Raw genomic sequence first — 17,758 nt, forward strand, 5'->3', positions numbered from 1 at the left:
AGATTCCAGATTTTCAAATAGTTGTATTTCAGCCAAATAATGACCAGTGTGCTTTACATCAATACAAGAGGCAATACAAACACACAAACAAAACACAATGCAATACATTTCATCCTTGACCATATGCTAATTCAAAAAAATTAGTTTTTAGCCTAGATTTAAAAACAGCCACGGATGGAGCAAATCTAAAACTAAAAGGTAACGCATTCCACAGTGTGGGAGCAGCCGCTGAAAACAGGTGGTCACCCCTACTTTTCAACTTTGATTTCGGAATACGTAATAATTTCTGATTAGACGACCGGAGAAACATAACTGGAAGATGTTCTGTCAGTAGATCCGAAAGGTAAGGAGGGGCCAAACCATGTAAGGATTTAAATACCAAAAGAAGAATTTTAAAATCAACACAATATCGTACAGGCAACCAGTGCAAATAACATAGCACTGGAGTAATATGGTCCCGTTTTATAGTAGGCCTACATGTCAGAAGTCTTGCTGCCGCGTTTTGTACCATCTGTAACCGGGATAAAGCTGCTTGGCTGATCCCGTAATACAGTGAATTGCAATAGTCTAACCTCTGTGGAAAAAATTTAATATGTTCTATATGTTTGCATTTTCTTATATCCATAGAACCTTAGAAATATGATGATAATCAGATGAATGTAGTGTTGATACATACCCTTATGAATATACAAATGTGTATGTCCTTGTATATGACCTGACAAAAGTTAATGTGATTGAATGTATGACCGAGACAGAGAGTCTCCATTCAAGAGTGTAATATGATTAAATATGATAGACAAATCTAAACAATACATATAACATATTATGTTAGTTATGGCTCAGATGTATCTTGATGTAGCCTCGGGAAAACAACCTTGGGGGAGGAACAACTATAAAGAATGAAGGATACCCCCCACTCGTTGTCACACTCTGCAGGCACTTTGTAATGACTGTATGACTGCTGACCTCTCCTTGCAAGGGAATAAATAATTGTCTTATTCAGATTTAGAAAGTTGTTTGACACCACACCTCGATGTTAAAAATGCATGAATTAATCTTTCAAAGTTATTAAAAGATAAAACAGGTTTTACTTTGGCTAAAAGACGGAGCTGGAAAAAGCAGGATTTGACCACTGAACTTATCTGCTTGTCAAATTTCAGACTATCATGACTATCAGGCTTTGCAGAAAATGTTAAATTACCTAGGGTTATTTGACTAAAATAATCTGATGAGCCAAAAACTAATTTTAGTTTTATTTTCATTAAAATTGAGAAAATGCAAAGATAACCAAGCTTTCACATCAGATAGGCAGGCCCTAAGTGTTTCCAGTCCATCAATATTTGGTTTAAGTGGTAAATAAACTTGAGTGTCGTCCGCATAGCAGTGGAACGACAACCCATGTTTCTTGAAAATAGACCCTAATGGAAGCATATATAACGTAAAAAGAATGGGAGCTAAAATGGATCCCCGAGGAACACCACAAGACAGAACAGCAGCCTCCGACGAATATTCCCCAATATTAACACTAAACTTCCTTTTTGACAGATAAGAATTAAACCATTCTAGGGCAGCTCCTTTGATACCATCCCAATGCTCCAGGCGAGCAGGAAGAATAGAATGATCTACCGTATCAAAAGCCGCACTCAGATCTAGCAATACAAGTACGGTAAACCCCAGAATCGGCAGCTATTAACACATCATTTAGAATTTTCAGGAGTGCAGTCTCTGTCGAGTGATATTTTTTTAAAACCTGATTGAAAAAGCTCAAATTCCTTATCCAGGAAACTCTGCAATTGTTGCAACACTGTCTTCTCTAAAATCTTAGAAACAAAAGGCAAATTTGAAACAGGTCTGAAATTGGCCATAACATTTAAGTCTAGGTTTGGTTTCTTTAAAAACGGCCGAATTATAGCATGTTTTAATGCTTCTGGTACCATGGAGGTTTCCAGACATCGATTTATGATGTTTAAAAGATAAGGCCCCACGGCATCAAAAACTTGTTTCAAGAGAATTGGAGGGATGGCATCCATAGAGGAGCTTGACGGCTTTAACTGACCCACTATTTCTTGGAGACGGGAGAGAGAAATAGGTTCGAATTGCTTAAAGGCCTTTTGGTATTTTAACAATGAATCACTTAATATTTCAAAAGAGACATGAAGCTTATCCTTCTTCCATCTTCGCTCTGCTCTTCTGCAGGACTGCCTCAAGGAGCGCATGTTATCATCAATCCACGGGTCAACTCTTGGCTTAGGTTTTAAGGTCTTTACGGGAGCTGGGAGCTACTATGTTTAGAACATTCACACATGTAAAACTGAACTCACACAAAAGCTCCTCTGCACTTAATTTATACTGGTTTGCATCCATAGCTTGCATAGTATCGCAAAAAGCTGATGAGAAAACTGTACTAGTATCAGAGTTAATTAATCGGGATTTACGGACTAGCCTTTTAATTTGCAAAGAGTTTGATGATGTAGGAATAGAAAATATAACACATTTATGATCAGAAAACCCATTGTCCACTATCTCCAGATCATACAAAAAAATACCATATGATAACACAAGATCAAGAGTATGTCCACCCTGATGGGTAGGAACATTTACATGCTGATCTAAGTCAAAGGCATTAACAATGAAAAATTAACAATTTATCATAGCCTACTTTGGTAGGCTACAAATTCACCCAAAAAAATCTGCAAACTCGTTTAAAAAGTCTGTGTTGTGTTTAGGGCGATATAACAAGGCAATCAATAGTGAACTATTCAGTTCAAATACAAAAAGTTGCAGCTCAAAACTTCTGTAGTCATTTTGTAGCCTACTATTTGGTGGTATGAGAATGTGTCTTTAATAGAGAGTAATCCGCCACCCCTGCCAGTTAAACAAGGCGAATTTAAAAACAAACAGTTTGAAGGTAAAAGTTCCGACAGAGGGCTTGAATCACCGACGGTGAGCCAGGTTTCTGTAATAAATAAGCAGTCCAATTCACACAAAGTAAAAAAGTCATTTATAATAAAGTCTTATTTACCACCGATATCAAATTGAGTAGACCCAGCCTGAACCGAAGCGGACTGTCTGTCAGCTCCTCCGACTGCCGCACCTGAGGAAAAGTGTGAAGATGGCTGAAGCACACTCCTCGACGGCAGATACGGGGAGAACCATACACACCAGAGGTCACCGTGGCTGGGACCAGGGGAGCACTCCACCCAGATTCAGGGAACGCCAGCGGACAAGGTAGTCGCCGGCAGAACACCTCCCCCGACGTCCCAAAGGCCGCACACCAGACCGCAGAGCCAGGTAGGACTTAAGCCTAACAGCACAGCCACCCTGTTTTCCGCGTTTCTGATGTGAAGTTAGAAAGAGGGCAATTGAAATATAAAAGAAAAGAGATGGAAATATTCAGAAGCAGTTAATAAAGTGGACTCAAGGAAAGAGAAAGAGAGTGAGAAGGAGGAATGGAGAGACCAAATCAGAAATGAGAAAAAGAGAAGCAATATATCAGATGACACAATGATAGTAGCCTAAGTAAAACGAGTTTTGTGTTATTCATGGCAGAGGTCATAAATTGTTCAGTGCAGGCTGAATGAAGAACAGAAAATATACAGATAATAGTGAGAGTTAAAGGCCAACATGGGAAATGATTAGATGGTCTAACTTCAGAAGTATGTAGGCCTAAAGGGTAAAGTTAGTTAGAAAACTGTTCACAGTTAGGCATAAGAGATAAAAAAAAAAAAGTAATCGAGTTAGTACAGTTAATTATACTACCATTTATTGCTAAAATAAAGTTTCTGTCTCATTGTTTCTGCATACAGGTGAGTTACTGTTCCTCAAAACTGCATGCATGTATCCCAGTATAAGAGATAAGAGTGTTGTGAATCCTTAGTGAGTACGTGCAATGTTTAGAGTTGAGTAGTGTTGCCGTCATGTGTGAAATAGTGATGTTCAGCTATCACTGCCATGCTAGGCTAGCGGACCTGTTGCAAACAGGTAACCCACAGTAGGCTATAATAGAAACGCTAATGGTCTTGTTTTGTGTTGTTAACTTATCTGAAAATGCATTCAGTGCTAATGTGTGTATAACACATAATGTTAAACGTTTTTTCTGTGTGTGTAGCCTAAGCATTGTAGTTAACTTTAAAAGTGATGGAAATGTAGTAATTTGTGTAATGTGATGGAACTGTCGAACTTTGGAAAATGTTTGTTACAATAACCAAATGAGAACAAGTTATTTTTTGTTGTTCGACTGGTCAATATGTAATTCACGTCAAATGAAGCACACTGAAAAGTATGGACATGGATATGGTTTATTTTACTGTGCTTCCGTTATTATGTATTCACATATGTTATCACTACTTTGGTATTTTCTGAAGATATGGTGATATCTTACATACTTGAAAGTACTGTGAAATACCTGATGCTACAACAAGCATTTTCTTTATTACCTCAAGGAGTCGAATATTATTATTTTTCCTTTGTTGAAGCAGAATAAATACTGCAGTTGAGCTGAACGCAAGCTAAAGTTTCTGTCTCATTGTTTCTGCTTACAGGATTTAAGAAGAGCTTGTGCAGCGACCATTTAAAGCCTGAGAAAGTTCCACCCTTTCAGGACTGGCTCAACCAATAAGAAAGGGGGAATTTCCAAGCGGGAGATTCCTCTGTGGGGAGGATTTATGATGCTATCTCAAGTGTGGTTAGACATCTGCCTTCCCGTTTGTGTCCATTAATGCTCAGCTAGATATAAAAAACACACACCATTCTAAGAGAAGGTGATGTACACTAAAGTGTGAGTCATTAAATGGATTAATTTGATAGGAGACATGACACAGATGGGGTTACATTGACTGTTGGTTGTATAATAAAATACATACCGAAGTATCAAATACATAATAGTACACAAGACAGTAAATCATTCACACGGTTTCTGGGATGCATGTTCATTTATAGATCAGTTCACCTATGATTAATGCAGCAAAGTCTGTATTAAAGGCTGTTTGTGTCTTCCCCATTGTGCCCTTGACCATGTGAGCACATTTTTAACAGCAATAAAACCAACTTATCTGATCGTGGTCATGCAACCAAGACCTTCTTGCCCTTGTTGGGGGGATGGGACCACAGATCCCAGAGTTTTAAATATTATTTGTTGAACTATAACAAATACTTGTGTCTGATTTGTCCCAGTCGTTACATGGGTGTGTTACTTTTATTAATTCAGGAATACAGTATAGAATGGTGGGGAAAGGAAGTGAAATATATGTGGTGGTTGAGGTATGGAAGGAAGACAAGAGTGTAGTAATAATTCATTTTTACAATCCATGTAAGCAAATGACATTGGAAGAGATGATATAATGGATGTCCCATTTGGAATGACGGAACTAAAACGAGCAGTGAGGAGAATGAGAGAAACTGCTCCTGGTCAAGATGAAATCAGCTATTATATGATTAAGCAGTTAACCCTCTATTGCATGATATATTACTTAGACATGGTAAAAAATGTTTTGCATGTTTTTATTACTTAACATGAGCTAAATAACAGATATATATAAAAAAAATCTAAAAAAAAGTTTAAAGGGGGGTCATTGGTAAATTGTTGCCATATGGCAACAATATGCAATCGTGGAAAGTACCATAAAATCAAAACAAAAATTAAAAAAAACTAATTTTATTTAAAACAAGACTCAACAAATCCATCTCATACTTAGTGAAATGTTTAAACAAACATTTATACAGTAAAAACATTATATAATTTCAACAGTTATCTGAAATGTCTGGTAATAATAACCAGGAACCTGGAACCTGTCTCACTGAAATACACTATTCATTCGTTTCATTTCATTCAGTCATTTTTTTGCTGTTTCATTTCATTTAATTCTCTTCATGACTTGTGAAAGTCAGTGAAGCAGAGGAAAACTAAACACTTGGAGCACTTGCTTCTCACAATGCCCTTGCATCCTGGCATTTTGCATCTGCCCTTCTCAGATGCATGCAAGGGCCAGTGGTCTGTGCGGTCTCTGCGGACAGGATCTGGCGGGACAAAGCTTTGGGGCCCTCTTTTATTTTTCCCCACCACAACAGCTTGTGAAGGTCTAATGTTTTTACCTTTAAAATATAAGCAAAAGTTGTAAACATAGTCTCAGAGTAGTTTCATGCTATGTAAGTCAATGGGACTCCATTAGGTTGAATGCACCAGGACGTTTCCATATTTGCATATAGTTGCCATATGGCAACAAATGTATTTTAGCATATTACAAAAAACTTATAAAATCAAAACTGAATTTAATGTTAAAAAATTAAAGTTTACTTACCCCAGATACTGATTTAATTTTTTTATTTGATGAAAATTTTCCAAAATTCTGAATAAAAGGCTATCTTCAGGAGCCCCAGACAGTGATGTTTGCATGTCAATGTCCATGAGCAAAAAGGACTGGCAAACAGGATATCCTGGTCATGTGTTCATAAATTGGTCATAAATTGTATTTTCTTAAAAGTTAAAGCCCCCTTTTCACAACTAACTGTAAAAACATAGATTTTATATCACAGCTTTTAAAAAAAATTAAGATAAAGTAATTGTTGCCATATGGCAACGCTATGCAATAGAGGGTTAAGCGAGGAATCGTTGAACGTAATGTTAGAGTTCTATAATAAAATCTGGGAAATGAGGGGTACTACCACAAAGTTAGAAAGAGGCACTGGTGAAACCAATAAGGAAACCAGGGAAGGATCCAAGTAAGCTGGCTAATTTTAGACCAATAGCCCTTACATCTCATGTAGGCAAAGTGATGGACAGAATGATAACGGACAGATTAGTGTATTTTTTGGAAAAAGAAGGAAAATTCTCACCTTATCAAAGTGGATTTAGGGTAAGAAGAAGAACTATGGACCCGGTTATGTTTGGAAGCGGAAATAAAGAAAGCTCTATCAAATAAAGAATCAGTAATAGAAGTATTTTTTGATATAGAAAAAGCATATGACATGTTATGGAGAGAGGGCCTGATGATAAAACTGGAGAAGATGTGGATAGGAGGAAGAATGATTAATTGGATTAATGACTTCCTTAAGCAAAGAACAATAAGAGTGAGAATAGGAGACTCTATATCATCTCAAGGAATAATAGAAAATGGCCCTCCTCAGGGAAGTGTAATAAGTCCAGTGCTTTTTATAATAATGATAAATGATCATTTTAATAAGGTGTATTGGAAGATCATTGTTTGCAGATGATGGGGCTTTGTGGTTCAGAGGAAGAAACAATAAGTATATTATGGGGAAAATGCAGAAGGCTGTGGATGAGTTGAATGGTCATACAATTGGGGATTTAAGTTTTCTGTGGATAAGTCACAAACTATGATATTTTCTAACAAGAAAGTAGATAATGAATGGAAGTTAAGAATATACAACAAAGAAATGGCACGAGTGACATCAATTAAATTCCTAGGAATGTGTCTGGATACTAGTGAAATATATTGCGTAATGCTGAAGTTAATGAACATTTTTGATTAAGGCAACATAAGTTACATAATATATACACTACCGTTCAAAAGTTTGGGGTCAGTAAGATTTTTTAATGTTTTTAAAAGAAGTATCTTCTGCTCACCAAGGCTGCATTTATTTGATTAAAAAAACAATATATATATAACATATATTTCTGAAGGATCATGTGACACTGAAGACTGGAGTAATGATGATGAAAATTCAGCTTTGATCACAGGAATAAATTACAGTTTTAATTAAAATAAGTCTCTGATGTCCCCAGAGTATGTATGTTAAGTTTTAGCTCAAAATACCCAACAGATTTTTTACAGCATATTTCAATTGTCATTTTTTGGGGCTCAGAAAAACGCCCTGTTTTAGTGTGTATCCCTTTAAATGCAAATTAACTGCTGCTGCCGGCTGTTTATATATATAATATATATATATATAAACAGTAATATTGTGAAATATTATGACAATTTAAAATGACTGTTTTCTATTTTAATATATTTTAAAGGGCACCTATTATGCAAATTTCACTTTTACATGGTGTTTGAACATAAATGTGTGTTGGCAGTGTGTGTACACAACCAGCCTATAATAATAAAAATCCATCAAGTGCTTTTTTTATAATCCCCATAAATCATAAGCACTGTCTCAGAATGAGCTGTTCTCAGATTCGGGGCAATGTGACATCACTTTGCACAGGCCCCTCCCACGATGGTTGAGTGACACTGCAGTTTGAGCATAGACCCGCCCTGAGTGAGCTGGACACAGAGTCCGCCATTGTTCTAACGCCGGAGCAGCTGTAGACAAGAATGTCTCCTAAGCGATTGAGGTGTTTTGTTGTTGGATGTAAGAATGAACATATCAGTCTTCATTTACTCTCGTTGTTACTCGAGGATGGATCAGGGGCCTGTTTCAGAAAGGAGGTTAAGAGAAAACTCTGAGTATGTTAACCCTGAAATGAGGGAAACTCTGAGTTTTCTGTTTCAGAATAGGAGGTATGTTAAACCTGAGAAAGCAGAGTAAGTCAAGCCTGTTTCAGAAAGAGAGGTAACTTATACTCAGAGTCAGTTACCATGGTAACTTACTCTGTGAACCTAACCTGGTCGGGAGCAGGTTTTCTTCGGTAAACCCAGAGTTTCTATCGGTCTCCTCCCCTTTTTTAAAGGGGAAGCGGTGTTTAAACACCTCATTCATTCTTTCAGTAAATTTTTATTAATAAAATTAATATTTTATTAATAAATAAAATATTGCTATTTTTACTGTTTTTTTCTTTCTTTTTTTATAAGATGAAGTCTATATAACTCCTTAACTGGCAACTGAAAATACAGTAGTAGATTAGAGTTATATTATGTAGTTCTAAACAAATTCTACAGAATTAAACTGTGACATTTACTGGAAATCACTGAAATGTGTTCATCTGTGCAACAGAAGTTGATGGACCGTCCTCCTGCTGTTCTTCCACACTCTGGGGGCGCGGGGAGAGATAAGAATACCCGTTTATACTTAGATTTAAACTTAGATTATCCACATAAAAATTTGAAAAAATCTAAATGGGTAGATTGTTTGATGTGTAGACACATAATATTAACATTACCTCTGTAGGCCTCTCTGTGGCAGCAGAAACTATTTATCCTCATCGTCCTGTGAAGATGAGCATTTGGTCGAGTGCACTTTATAACACTATTTAATTTCTGGTGTATTGAGTAGGCGACTTACAACTGCCTGGGGTTCTGTTGGGACAGGAGGCTCCAAAATACAGATATTACCATCAGAATCTGTTAGGACCAACAAAAAACCCAACCTCAAAGTAAAATAAATGGAAATATCAAAAATAGCCTATCTAAAAAAAAACACATATATGTAAACCTCTTACATTTTATGAAGGCCCTTGGATCTTTGGGAGTGACTGGCTCTGAAGTCCCTCCTGGAATTCCCTCAGCTGTAAATGCTGCTGCACTGCTAGACACTGGATGCTATTTAGTTATTTAATATGTCAAATGTTTGTAAAGTCAGGTAGCCTTCACCCATGATATGCTCAAGCCTTACCTGATTGAATTATGTTTTTATATTTAATTTTCAGCTGCTGCCATGGTCTTTTAATGCCTGAAGGATTGCTCCACATGAAAATTAAAATTAGGTTGAATAACATAGGCCTACTGTTTTTCCAGTTTCACCTCTGATATTATAACAGTTGGGTAAGTTACTCTAAAATAGTTATCAATGTTATCTTCAACAGTGTAATTAGATTAATGTAATACTTACTATCTTTAGAAAGTTTTGGTCTACTTATTACTAATTACTAAATCCCATATCAACCTCAACCACTTGAACAATACAAGGAGAGACAAGAAACTGCACTTTTAATGCTTTCAAATAAACAATATACAATTGCATGAACTATTCTTGATTTGACCAAAGTGTGTAGAGGGAGAAGGTTGCATAAAAAATATACCTTTTAAAAATGTATGTTAAATCCACTATTGTTTTATACAGAATTGTTCTCTATAGTCTATGCAGTAGCCTATTTAATGTAATTACATCAGATTTTATTTTAAATTACAGAATAATTAAGATTTATCCCTTTAATTAAATCGCAATATTTAGATTACTTGGTTATTAATTACACCCAACACTGTATAACAGTAATTCCTCTTTTTGTTTGGCGCTGTTGCCATGGTGACTCGTAATATCTGCGCTCCATTGATAATGGCTTTTTATAGTTGTGGTGCATGCGCTAAACTCAGAGTAGGTCAACTCAGAGTTGATTGAACTAACTCATTTCAGCTGTTCTGTAACCGAAAACTCAGAGTTTCCCATCTCAGGGTAAGTCAACTCAGAGTTCAAGTTTTAACTCAGAGTTGGTTGAACCTCATTATTGAAACAGGCCCCTGTACTGTTCGTGATCCAGCTTACGGTCTTCAGAGCGACAGGCCTAACGTTAATGATCACGGCAGAAATGAAAGTGAGAGCGCGCACTATCACAGCTCATCGAGTCGTTTTACGGATATAAGGTTTACCAGTTTATTTAGCACCCACTGAAAAGGTGTGTATATCTTTGTTTACTCTTAGTTCTAACCAGTGTTTTGTGTACTTCGCTGTGTATGTTGATGATAAGGAAAGAGAGAGAGAGAGAGTTTATGGATAAGACTTTAATGTGCACTTCTTATACTGTGTTTATTTAGCTGCTCTTACAGTGATTCTCTGGAGTAAAACTAACGCTTAATCTTTTGTGTGATGTACAATAAACTTCATTGAACTCCAGAGTATATTTTGGTCATCATTCGGGCGAGGTCTACTACAGCAGGCTTGTATTAATAGTGGATAAAAGCAGATGACAAATAACCATAATTAAACTAAACTATACCTGTTCTATCTCCATACAGCATATATTTTTTGGCGCTGTGGGCATTATTGTCCGACTCCGAGTCTAAATGAACACCACTACTGAGAGTTTCTGTTTTGATATTATCAGATGAGATTGTCCTGGCTCTTAGCGCGAGCTTGTGAGGCTCCGCCCCCTGGGCTGGCAGCAGCAGTTAATTTGCATTTAAAGGGATACACACTAAAACGGTGCGTTTTTCTGAGCCCCAAAAAATGACAATTGAAATATGCTGTAAAAAATCTGTTGGGTATTTTGAGCTAAAACTTAACATACATACTCTGGGGACATCAGAGACTTATTTTAATTAAAACTGTAATTTATTTCTGTGATCAAAGCTGAATTTTCAACATCATTACCAGAGGCGGACAGAGTACACAGCTTCATTACTTGAGTAAAAGTACAGATACCCCTTAATTTTACTCAAGTACAAGTAAAAGTACTACAGTCAGATGTCTACTTAAGTAAAAGTACTAAAGTACTTGTTTTTAAAAGTACTTGAGTACATTTTCTAAATATTGCATTACTACTGCCACAGTGCTTACATTGGTAAACACACCAAACACTTGAAGCGAAAACTATCATTAACTTGTTCAGAAAATTGAAATAGTCTGGCGAGGTGGGGCCACGGGTTCGGGATGCGATATTTTTTTTCCCAGGATGGTAGGGGAAGACTCATGAATATTCATTAGGGAAGTCATCCCTGATTGGTCTGATGACCTACCCCCTAACCTCGCCCCTAAACCTACCCGTCACTGGGGTTAAGACCAATCAGGGATGACTTCCCTAATGAATATTCATGAGTCTTCCCCTACCATCCTGGGAAAAAAAATACTCCCGGGATGGACCTGCTGCATTTTCATCCATTGTTTCGTCCATGGTTTCGTCTCTTATCTAAATATCACCATGGAGTTGACTTTGGCGGAAAGCTGAAGGTGATTGCTGATAGGCTGTCCCAATCAGTGTCGCCTGCACAATCCAATCACATTTGAGAGGGAAACAACAAATTGAGGGTTTCCGAGATGTTTCTTTTTTCCTTTTTTTTTTTTTTTTTAGAAGAAGTAACAGGTACTCACAGTTATGGATAGAAATGTAGTGGAGTAAAGAGTACAATATTTGCCTCTCAAATGTACTTGAGTAAAGTCATGAGTACTCCCCAAAAATGATACTCGAGTAAAGTACAGATCCCTCAAAATTGTACTTAAGTACTGTACTCAAGTAAATGTACTCCGTTACTGTCCGGCTCTGATCATTACTCCAGTCTTCAGTGTCACATGATCCTTCAGAAATCATTCTAACATGATGATTTGATGCTCAAGAAACATTCATTATTATTATCAATGTTGAAAACAGTTGTGTACAATTTTTTTGCAAAATTCTTTGATGAATATAAAGTTTAAAAGAACAGCATTTATTTAAAATAGAATATTTTCTAACATTATAAATGTCTTTACTGTAACTTTTGATCAGCTTACCTCATCCTTGATGAATAAAAGTATTGATTTATTTTATTTCTTTCCCCAAAAAATAAAATTAAAATTCTTACTGACCCCAAACTTTTGAACGGTAGTGTTTAATGTTACAAAAACTTTAGATTTCAGATAAATGCTGTTCTTTTGAACTTTCTATTCATCATAGCATCATGAAATAAAAATGTAAATAACTGTTTTATTTTCAACATTGATAATAATCATAAATGTTTCTTGAGCATCAAATCATCACATTAGAATGATTTCTGAAGGATCATGTGACACTGAAGACTGGAGTAATGATGCTGAAAATTCAGCTTTGATCACAGGAATACATTACACTTACATACTGTATATTCACATAGAAAACAGCTGTTTTAAATTGGAATAATATTTCACAATATTACTGTTTTTGTTTGTATTTTTAATCAAATAAATGCAGCCTTGGTGAGCAGAAGAGACTTCTTTTAAAAACATTAAAAATCTTACTGACCCCAAACTTTTGAACGGTAGTGTGTAGTGTGCATATGTCATGGGGTGCAGAAATAAGGAATACAGGTGAACTGATGGCTATTCTGCTGGCAATACAACTAATTAAGGAAATAGAAATACAAAATGCAGTCATATGTTCAGATTCATATTCAGCAATAGTCAGTATTGATAACCAAAAGTCATAATCAAGGCCAGACATAGTAATGGAAATCCGTCAAAATCTATATATATATATAGTATAGAGGAACAGTTTATGTGGGTTCCAGCCCATGTGGGAATTAAAGGGAATGAAGAAGCAGATAAATTAACTAAGCAAGCAGTAGATGACGAAATAGAAATTGAGCTACCACATAGTGTAAGAGAAATTAAATCAGTCATAAAACATTTACATTTACATTTAGTCATTTAGCAGATGCTTTTATCCAAAGCGACTTACAAATTAGAGAAAGAGAAAGTGATTAAAAAGTGGCAACATTTGGGATAATGAGACTAAAGGGAGACATTTATATGCAATACAAAATAAAGTAGTATACTAATAAACGGTAGAACGTGATTATAAATTGTAAGGATTATGATGAAGAAAGAGAAGTGCTAAGAGAAGAAATGTGGAAGAATGAAGGAAAAGAGTTAACATTAAAGAATATATATTTAATTTAATGTTGTTTCAGTTTCTGAATAACAAAGGATTAATTAAAAGAATATAGGAGAAATGTATAAGAGAGGTAGAGAGTACGGATAAGATGATGATCTACTGTGGGTAAAGGAAAGAATATCTGAAGGAAAACAAGGATATAGTGAATTATTGTGAGTTAAAGGGGTGGAAACTGGAGGAGCTGAACACACATCGTGCAGCACCAGTGGGTTTTTATTTTTTTTATATTATATATATAGCCTATATATATATATATATATATATATATATATATATATATATATATATATATATATATATATATATAGTGGGGGTGGTTAGAAAGTGTTAAGAGGAATAGGAAAATGTTTCTGAGCCAAGCTACCCGATGATGGCAGTAATGCACTGTTTAGTGCGGTTTCTTGTGTTACTCAACATGATGTCCTCTTCATGACATAAACACTATAGGCCTATGTGAAATGGATTTGACATTAAAGATTTATGAATAATTAAAAACAGAGAGCTTGAACATATTGTTTGACTATCATGGGTGTTAATATTCACCCACTATTCTATTCATTTAAATTACATTTGTAGGTTGACTTATGTCACAGCGCACATGTAAAAAAAAATTAAAAAAAATAATAATAATAATAATAACAATTTTTTTTTTAAGTCTATAAAAAAAGCAGCCAATAGATTTAAAATATTTGTGGAGTTTTTCTTTGAAATACTTTTATCTTGCAGCAAAAATATAAAATTAGACCCTTGAAACATGTCGATTTTGTGTTATGACACAGTTGATCACAGTCTATTGCTTACACTCCTTGAGAGAGTGTCTGGTGTGTCGGGGACAGTTTTGAAGTGGTTTAGATCCTATTTTGCTGACCGTTCCCAGTTCATCTCAATGGGTGACCATAGGTCTGAGATTAGCTCTGTTCTCATTGGTGTTCCTCTTATCCAGAGTAAAATGAGGAACCTTGGAGTTATTTTTGATGCTAATCTTTCATTTGATTCTTTCATTCAGAGTACTGTTAAAACATCTTTCTTCAATCTTAGAAACATCGCTATATTGCGGCCGGTGTTAACTTTTCCTGTAGCTGAAAAGCTGATAAATTCCTTCGTCGTCTCTCGGATAGACTATTGTAACGACCTTTTAGCCGGAGTTTCTAAATCTACAATACACAAGCTTCAACATGTACAAAATTCTGCCGCCAGGATCTTAACTGGGTCCAGAATATGCAACCATATCACTCCGGTTTGGGAATCTTTGCATTGGCTCCCAGTCAGGTTCCGAGTCGATTTCAAGATTATGATGCTCACATACGCATCTTTGCACGGCCTGGCTCCAAATTATCTAGCAGAACTGTTGTACCCCTACACTCCTAATCGCAGGTTGCGCTCCTCACAATCGAGCATGCTGGTTGTTCCTAAAACTCGCTTAAAGTCTATGGGTGACGGGGCTTTCTCTTTCTATGCACCTGTCCTTTGGAATTCTCTACCTCTTGAATTTAGGGAAGCTTAGACTTATGCCAAAGGTCAACTTAAGACATATTTTTTTTAAACTTGCATTTTCCTGTTGATGTGTTACTCGTTGCTTTTAACAATTGTTTATTATTTGTACAGCGCTTTGAGAAGCTGCTTTTAAAGGCACTTTATAAAATAAAGGTTATTATTAATAACATAACATTTCAGAAAGCCAATGAGAATCAGTTATAGAGTCTATTGGTCTGGGGCCGCTCACAAACCAAGAGTTCATAATGGGTCCAACACCCAATAATAGCGACTCCGCAGGCAGAATTCCACCAAAATATACTGAGTAGAAAACTACAAATAATGTCTGCAGAGCAGTACCCACTCGTAATTCAAATGAAAAACAAGCCATTAAAATTAATGCCCATCTAAAAGCGATACTAAGCCCTGCATCACAAAGCTCTACTGTATCTGACCACAGAGAGAAGTGTAAGTTGCAGGTTAACCACCACAGCCAATTAATGTGTAAATTAAAGTTCTCTATATGTATATATTTCATTATTTCTGTCTTAAAATGCGTTAAAATAACATTTATTGGGGTTTCTTCAAAGGTAGCGTGTTTTTTCAGTAACTGGTGATGATGTCATAGGAGGAACTCGCATCCCATACTCTGCTATTATGGCTATTTGGAGAACGACTGAGGATGTGGGAAACCATCAAATTCTTTATGGACCACAGCCCTACAATTTTTAACCGGTCAGACGTGAGAGAGGGGACCCATGGCACTCAAAGAGTTATTAATGCTTGGTGTGAGGAGAATGAGTGGAGGGTTGGCCAGGTGTCCTGGTGAGTAGCTACGTTAGAGCTAGTCTAGTCTAGCCTGGTGCAAACTTAACCCGGATAATATAAGGGAACAAGCCAGTCTTTTCAAAAGTTTGCCGTCATGTAGAATAGCAAGGAGGGACAACGACTGAAGACATTATTTACTACATGGTGTCAGTCCAAATCAGAGCTGTAGAGATGCACACACTGCACAGGCACCAATCGCTAGTCTCATCGACGCCTCATGTAATACCCTTCCTCAATCCACGCTATTTCTCACGATTTAATTAGCCATGTTTATTGTCAGAAAAGAAAAAGAGAGATCGATGTCCCCATCACTGTGTTTGTGTGGGCTATGCCACCCAGTTGAATCAGCACTGGAGAGTATGTGCTGCCGTGAGGTGAGCGCGTTAGTTTAGTGGAACAGCTCGACCTGCGACCGGCTGATCTGACGTGCCTGAACCCGTTTGTTTTGCGAATAGCTTATTCTCATTTCAGGCAGGATCACGGTCCCCTTGAAGTCAGCACACACGAGTATGTTTACAGTTGAGTTATTTTATCCATAATTTTATCCAACTTTTCTGTAGTTATGTAAAGCATCTATAGCTATGACTATGCCGGTAACTCTACTAGTGAGGTCCTCTTATGACGTCACGCCCCATCTAGTGGAAGGGAGCGGGAGCGGTTAAAACCACTGTTAAAAGTGCCAACTTTTCATATTATATTCAGCATTTTGGTATAAAAAACAATGGTGGGCGGTTCTTATCTTTATGTTTAATAAACACATTGCATTATCTTCGTGAAAAAATTTAACCTGCAGTTTACACTTTAAACCCTAAAACAAAATCAAATCAAATTATTAAAACCTGCACAAAAAAATTATTTAAACACTGGGCAGAAGCAACAACTGAAAGTAAATTAGAATGTTTTCTGTCCTGTAAGAAAAAATGACGTGGACATCGAAGATCTTAAATATGAAGTTTATTACAGCTTAGCAGTGGCAAGGTACACAAAGCACCTTGAGTTTACCGGCGTCAGAATGAATTTGCTCAGGATGTGATCATCCCAAATGGTCAAGAAACAATATAACTTGACTGCCTTAATCTCTATGATAATTAAGCCATTTTGGGGACGAGCTCATTCTAAAATATATTTAGGAGTGGAATCTGGGTCGAAGCAGACTACAATTTCTTACAGTCCCTAAACAGAGAATAAATTGTGAGTTTGTGTTGCTTGTTTAACTCTCTTTGCTATTTTCTGCAGGTTTTTAGCTCTGCTGAAGCTGTTGGTTCCTCATCGCATGTGGTTTTACACATCCGAGGCCTGCTGTCATTTTGCTGTTTATTTTGTTTCCAGGAACATTATAACCACATGTTTTAATGTAACAGGGTTCTGCCCTGATGCTGAGTTTGAGAGTTTGGGGTCAGTATCTTCATCAGCTTCTCTCTGTACATCCACTTCCTATACGGATATTTGAACACTTTCTCCAGCACAAGCCTGGAAATAAACATTTACGTTTTACATGTAAACCATATTTTATCCAAATAATTATTTTGTCCATGTTTTCTTTTTATTGTCTGTTTAAATGTTATTTAATAAATCTTTATGTATGTGTATTCAAATAGTAGATGTATCATTCATGATACATTCATCTGGAATGGTACCAGTTTCAAACAGCTTTAGATGTAGAGATATGTATATCTCAGTTCAAAATGACACCTCTTTTTTTCACAGTTTCTGCCAACAAGGCAATATGATTGCAACACTTTTTCAGCTGTGGTATATGAGTTTTACCAATTTTAACCAACTTTATCTTTGTGTTTTGTGTTCTGATAACACTGGTTTGTTTGTACCTCTAAATATGTGAGCTTGCTGTTCATTTGAATATCTTATATATATATATATATATGTGTGTGTGTGTGTGTGTGTGTGTGTGTGTGTCTGTGTGTGTGTGTGTAACTTAAGGACTCTTCCTTAAAGCAAGGGTGACCAAAAAAAAAAAAATTGCTCAAAAAAAGACTACAG

The sequence above is a fragment of the Scardinius erythrophthalmus genome, assembly GCF_964197995.2.
Source record: "Scardinius erythrophthalmus genome assembly, chromosome: 2".
Taxonomy (NCBI): Eukaryota; Metazoa; Chordata; class Actinopteri; order Cypriniformes; family Leuciscidae; genus Scardinius; species Scardinius erythrophthalmus.